Below are 6,692 nucleotides of genomic sequence, written 5' to 3'. Positions count from 1 at the left end.
CTGCTCAGCCGCCTCCCTCTGAGGCCAACTTAGGCCAACCTACCTGGGACTCCATCTGAAGTCAGACGCCAGAGAAACTGAGTGGTGACCATGGGTCTGCTTTTCTCTCTGATCCTAGGGGACGTGTTGACATGGGAGTATCTGTTCCCACATGGAAGGATGTGTGTTTATCTCTCATCTCTGAATAGATGTAATATATGACAAGTCTAGTGTCCATGGTTTAAAATGTTGCTTTGAGGATTCCCCATCCTGTATAAGAAGAATGACTTTCTTCAGATTATAATCATTATTAAAGCTGTATGTACCCTTTACTTAAAAACTATTAACAGTTTTTCATGTTGCACTGGTAATTTTGAACTTGGAATTGCTGGGTGAGAATTCCAGGAACCACAGAGTATTGATTTTTGCTGCCAAAATGCTATTGAGGCAGATGTTCCTGTGCTCCCTTGGCTGCTTCTGGCTGAAGGGGAGAGGTGTGGACTGAAGCTTGGGCACTCATGTGTGTCCCCTCCCCAGTCCCCATCCCAGTGGGGCCAGCCTCATTAGGCAGCCATAGATGAGCCTGGAACTTGACTGTCACTAGTGACTTGATCCTGGTGTAAAATGCATACTCGGGATAAGGTCACTCAGGTATTTTATTTCTTGGCCACAACTCCCATAGATGCCAATGTTTTGATAGCCTCGGTTTCTCAACGATGTCCTTTGTTTACAGTGCTACACTTCATACAAGTCAAGAAGTACTTGAGTTAGAAGAAACTTCTTATTCAGGTTTGAGTAAGCATTTTACTTCCATGTGTACTTTTAAATAATCCATACCTTGAAGAAGTTGGCCAGTGACATTATATACATGCTGATCCGGTTGTTCTTTTCATTCCTTGAGTCAGCTTCAGGGTCTTGGATATTAAAGAGGAGAGGGAGAACTGTTAATGTTTTGGGTCATCATTTGTGAACAAGGCCAGACTTTGCCCATTTTAGGTTATCCAGGACTCAAGGTAGCCATCTGGATCATAAGAAGGTCCTGCAGTTGAGACAAAATGACCCAAGTGTATTTTCCACAAGTTTTGATCCTCTGTAATATTTCTTTTTCCTTCCCTAGTGTGTGTAGATGAAGGCATGGAATGCAGTTCCACTTTCTCCCCAGAGTTGATCTTTTTGTGATTGCTTTCCCGTCTCTAGTATTCTGTTGTGTCTAGAGAACTGATTTTTTCCTACATATGCAGATTGTACATTTGTAAGTGAAAATGTCAATACATTAAAGCATTAACCTTAAAGCATGTTTCATTGTGACTTCTGTGTCTTTAAAAAATTACTTTGTAGTAACATACTCTCAGCTTTTTCTGCTGTCATGGATCATAAGAATGCCATTTATTGAGAACCTACCAAATGCTAGACTATATCGTCACATCAGAGACAACTCACTGAATTCTTAGTGACTCTGTAAGGGAGGTATTCCACTGGAGGGACCAAGGTCCAGAAGTTAAATAATTTACTCAGGAGCATGCAGGTAGTAGGTCTCCACATCTGAGGTTAAAATGCCTTCTTGCTCCCTGTGGCATGTGAATATATGATTTCCACAAACAGGAGTGGCCTGTGTAGTCACACTCAGGATGGCTGTGAGAAAATGGACACTATTTTTCCCGCCCAGACTCCCCGGCAGTGTGTGTCCAATAACTTCTCCAGCATCTTTGGATACATGACTTTGTTTTTTGTTATTTTTATTTTTTAACTTTTATTGTTTTTTTGAGACAGAGTCCCGCTCTGTCACCCAGGCTGGAGTGCAGTGGCCGGATCTCAGCTCACTGCAAGCTCCACCTCCCGGGTTCACGCCATTCTCCTGCCTCAGCGTCCCAAGTAGCTGGGACTACAGGCGCCGCCACCACGCCCGGCTAATTTTTTGTATTTTTAATAGAAACGAGGTTTTACCGTGTTAGCTAGGATGGTCTTGATCTCCTGACCTCGAGATCCGCCTGCCTCAGCCTCCCACAGTGCTGGGATTACAGGCGTGAGCCACCACGCTGGCCAGTTATTTTTGTTTTAAAAAATCATTTTAGTTCCTGAATTGCCTCCCTCTCCTCTGGGCTAGCTTTTCTGGCTGCCTCCCATGTTGCAGACCATGGCTGTGTGGTGATCGTGTTTGCCGGTTACAGTTATTTCTGGCTGCCTCCCATGTTGCAGACCCTGGCTGTGTGGTGATGGTGTTTGCCGGTTACAGTTAAGTTGGGGGAGCCACACCGTGGAAGCTCTGTCTCTTGCTTTTGTTTGTTTAGAGAAGAATCCTCTGATGTTTTGCCTGGAGACCATGTTTCTGGAGGGGTTGGGCTGAGGTGGTGTCATCCACACACAGATTTTCTGGCCTATTCCATCTTCTCTGGGGCTGGCCTTCCTGCTTCCTCTGGCCCCTAGGGGTTTTGTTTTGTTTTGTTTTGTTCTTTTGAGAGGAGTCTCGCTCTGTTGCCAGGCTGGAGTGCAATGGCACGATCTCAGCTCACTGCAACCTCTGACTTCAGGGTTCAAGCGATTCTTCTGCCTCAGTTTCCTGAGTAGCTGGGATTACAGGCGCACGTCGTCATGCCCAGCTAATTTTTGTATTGTTAGTAGAGACAGGGTTTCACCATGTTGGCCAGGATGGTCTCAGTCCCTTGACCTCGTGATCCGCCTGCCTGGGCCTCCCAAAGTGCTGGGATTACAGGCGTGAGCCACCGCGCCCAGCCCCCTAGGGTTTGTTTTTTAACTTACTTTCGTGAATAGATTATACATAGCTAGAAAATTAACAACAAAAAGATACATTCAGTAAAAGGTCTTTCATCTGCCCAGTACCACTGATAGTGGTTTATCCTTAATGGGTTTCTTTATGCATTGTAAGCTAGTACAAGATGATTTTTCTTTCTTTTTTACACGAAGGTAGTATACGATATACAACAGTGGTGCTTGAATCAATCTCAGTATGATTTTACACTACTAAGTTTTTGAGCCCCCAAAGAGCTTTTAAAATGTGAATCAGCTGGGCGCAGTGGCTCAACCTGTAATCCCAGCACTTTGGGAGACCAAGGCGGGCAGATCACAAGGTCAGGAGATTGAGACCATCCTGGCTAACATGGTGAAACCCCATCTCTACTAAAAATACAAAAAATTAGCCAGGCATAGTGGTGGGTGCTGTAGTCCCAGCTACTCGGGAGGCTGAGGCAGGAGAATGGCGGGAACCCGGGAGGTGGAACTTGCTATGAGCCGAGATTGCACCACTGCACTCCAGCCTGGGCGACAGAGCAAGACTCCGTCTCAAAAAAAAAAAAAAAAAAAAAAAGTGATTTATATCAATATTATATTAGAAAATAAAATTGAGATTTACAAAATGATAAACCCATTGTATAGTGATATTTATTTTTATTTAATTTTTTTTTTGGGTGTGTGTGAGAAAGAGTCTCTATCTGTCACCCAGGGTGAAGTGCAGTGGTGTGAACTTGGCTTACTGTATCCTCTGCCCCCCAGGTTCAAGCAATTCTCCTGCCTCAGCCTCCTGAGTAGCTGGGATTACAAGCACCCGCCACCACGCCTGGCTAATTTTGTATTTTTTTTATTAGAGACAAGGATTCATCATGTTGGCCAGGCTGGTCTCAAACTTCTGACCTCAGGTGATCTGCCCGCCTTGGTCTCCCAAAGTGCTGGGATTATAGGCATGAGCCACCCAGAGTGACTTTTTTTTTGAGGCAGTTTCACTCTTGTTGCCCAGGCTGGAGTGCAATGGCGTGATCTGGGCTCACTGCAACCTCCGCCTCCCAGGCTCAAGCGATTCTCCTGCCTCAGCCTCCCGAGTAGCTGGGATTACAGGCGCCCGCCCCCATGCCCGGCTAATTTTTTTTTGTATGTTTAGTAGAGATGGCATTTCATCATGTTGGCCAGGCTGGTCTCGAACTCCTGACCTCAGCTGATCTGCCTGCCTCGGCCTCCCAAATCGCTGGGATCACAGGCGTGAGCCACTGCACCCGGCCTATAGCGACATTTTAAAAGAACGTAGAAAACTTATTCTTCAAAACAGAATCAGTGAAGCATGACATTGTTTTCACATCACAATTTTCTTTAGTACCATGCTTAGTAGAAGACAGCTGGATTTTCATCTTTGCATTCGAACTGTCGTGACGCTTTTTGGTTGGGATATATGAAGGATGTACATCCTTATACTGTTGTGTAGTTGGAAAGGGAGCACCTAGCGGACCCCGTAAAAGGATCCTGGGCAGTCTCAAGGTCCTTGGGTCAGACCTTAAAAACTTCCCTGTATGTTGTTCTGTGCCTTAATTGTTCACTTAACATACCTGATATTTCCATATCAGCACTTAAAGAACCTGTTTATTTGTTTTATTTGTCCCATAATTTATCCAATACCATTTTGACTTTTTCTATAGCTAACAATGCTAGGATGTACCAGTTACTCCTGGTTGGGGACTTCTCAGTGTGGTGTGGAACTAGTCGGTGACTAAAGGTTCCTGCAGTGCAGCTCACAGCTCACCTCCGGGATCACCAGGACGTAGAAGCGGAAGTCAGCGCTGTACACACGAGGTTAACACGAGGTCAGCTGCTGTAGTAAGCCACCCCAAATCAGCAGCTAAATGCAGAAAAAGCTCTATTTCTTGTCTCGTCTTTTTCTTTTTTTTGAGACAGCGTTTCTCTCTTGTTGCCCAGGCTGGAGTGCAATGGTGGGATCTCGGCTCACCGCAACCTTCACCTCACAGGTTCAAGTGATTCTCCTGCCTCAGCCTCCTGAGTAGCTGGGATTACAGGCATGCACCACCACGCCCAGCTAACTTTGTATTTTAAGTTGAGACAGGATTTCACCATGTTGGTCAGGCTGGTCTTAAACTCCCAACCTCAGGTGATCCGCCCGCCTCGGCCTCCTAAAGTGCTGGGATTACAGGCTTGAGCCACCGCACCTGACCGAAAAGCTCTATTTCTTGTTCAAGTCGCAGTCCATTGTGGGTTCAAAAGGGATGAGAGTCCTCTGCTCCAGGCTGTTGTTCAGGGACCAAAGCTGCTTTTCTCTCTTTGCCTTGGAATCCGCTGTGGGAACTTACACAACCTGCTGGAAGAAAAGACAGTGAAGGCGGGGCGCGGTGGCTCACACCTGTAATCCCAGAACTTTGGGAGGCTGAGGCGGGCGGATCATGAGGTCAGGAGATCGAGACCATCCTGGCTAACACAGTGAAACCCCGTCTCTACTAAAAAATGCAAAAAATCAGCCTGGTGTGGTGACAGACACCTGTAGTCCCAGCTACTCGGGAGGCTGAGGCGGGAGAATGGCATGAACCTGGGAGGCAGAGCTGGCAGTGGGCCGAGATAGCACCACTGCACTCCAGCCTGGGCAACAGAGCGAGATTCTGTCTCAAAAAAAAAAAAAAAGACAGTGAAGACACACCATCCTCAGCTCTGGAGTGGCGCTCCCCTTCCAGTGGTGAGAGCTAATCATGTTGCCTGGGCTCAGTGCTTGAAGTCTGGGAGGTGTTGTCTGAGCTCAGGAAGAAATGGCCCTCACCTCAGCTGCTGATAAACGCAACAGGCCATAGTTAATGACAGATCATGATTGTCAAGTATTGTCAATGCTCGGTGGAAGCTGGGTTTATACTAACTTTCCTTTGCAGAGTTTTTACTGATTCATAAAGCCAGTGGTTGCATATTACAAGCAGATCGTTAGTTCACACAACACAAATGTCATTTGGTCACGGATATTTTTGTTGCTGTTCGATCATTTCTTTCCCTACTTATCAACTGGTGTGGATGGACCTAGAGAAGATGTTCACCCTTTCCAGCAAGGAATATAGTTCCTTCATCCGTTTGTCCTTTATTAAATTAAAGTCGTGCTGAGGACGACGCGTTATTGCCCCTGGTTGTCCTGCTGCCCCTTCCTGTGAGCAGCCTGTAAGTTCCTGCCCGATGCCGAGTGCCTGTCCGTGTCATCTTGCCCACCAGAGGAACAGAGTCCAAGCCTCATGGGTGGTGTGCCGTGCCTGGGGGAAGGGGGCGTGAGTGTGTCATGTTTGAGCAGGTGCTTTAGGAAGCAGAGGGGGCTTCTGCAGCCTTCTCATCCTTTTCCCCACTGCAGGAGCTGCTCCCTCCCCTGTGGTCCCAGATAGGACTCATGGGGCAGAGCCTTCACAGCTGCCCCTCAGGGGCTCCGTGTCACGGAAGGCAGGGGGAGCATTGTTTGCCGTACAGCAAAGCTGACCGGGATGAGCTGCCACCGGGTGCTGTGCCAGGTGAGGGGGCACAGCAGTCAGCGAGACCATACTTGGAGAGGGGGCAGTGGGAGCACTGCTCAGGCCTCACCAGAGTGACGGGTCTGGATAACACCCCACTATGTGGGGTCCAGCTTACACCACACCACGTGGGGTCCAGATTACACCCCACCATGTGGGGGTCCAGATTACACCCCACTATGTGGGGTCCAGATTACACCACACCACATGAGTGACGGGTCCGGATTACACCCCACTATGTGGGGTCCAGATTACACCATGTGGGGCCCCAGATTCAGAGCTTGCCCTTCTGAGCCTTTTCATCTCTGTGAATGACGGGAGGGGAGGGATGACGCCAAGCCCACAGGGCTGGTAGAGGACTAAGTGGCCTGAGTGTGTGGGAAGGCCGAGCGCGGTGCCGGGCACACTGAGTCCTCCGTAGGTTTGACCCTTCCTCTGCTCCTTTTTTCC

Source organism: Chlorocebus sabaeus, chromosome 9 (genome assembly GCF_047675955.1).
Source record: "Chlorocebus sabaeus isolate Y175 chromosome 9, mChlSab1.0.hap1, whole genome shotgun sequence".
Classification (NCBI taxonomy): Eukaryota; Metazoa; Chordata; class Mammalia; order Primates; family Cercopithecidae; genus Chlorocebus; species Chlorocebus sabaeus.
Note: the sequence above shows the minus strand (reverse complement) of the source record.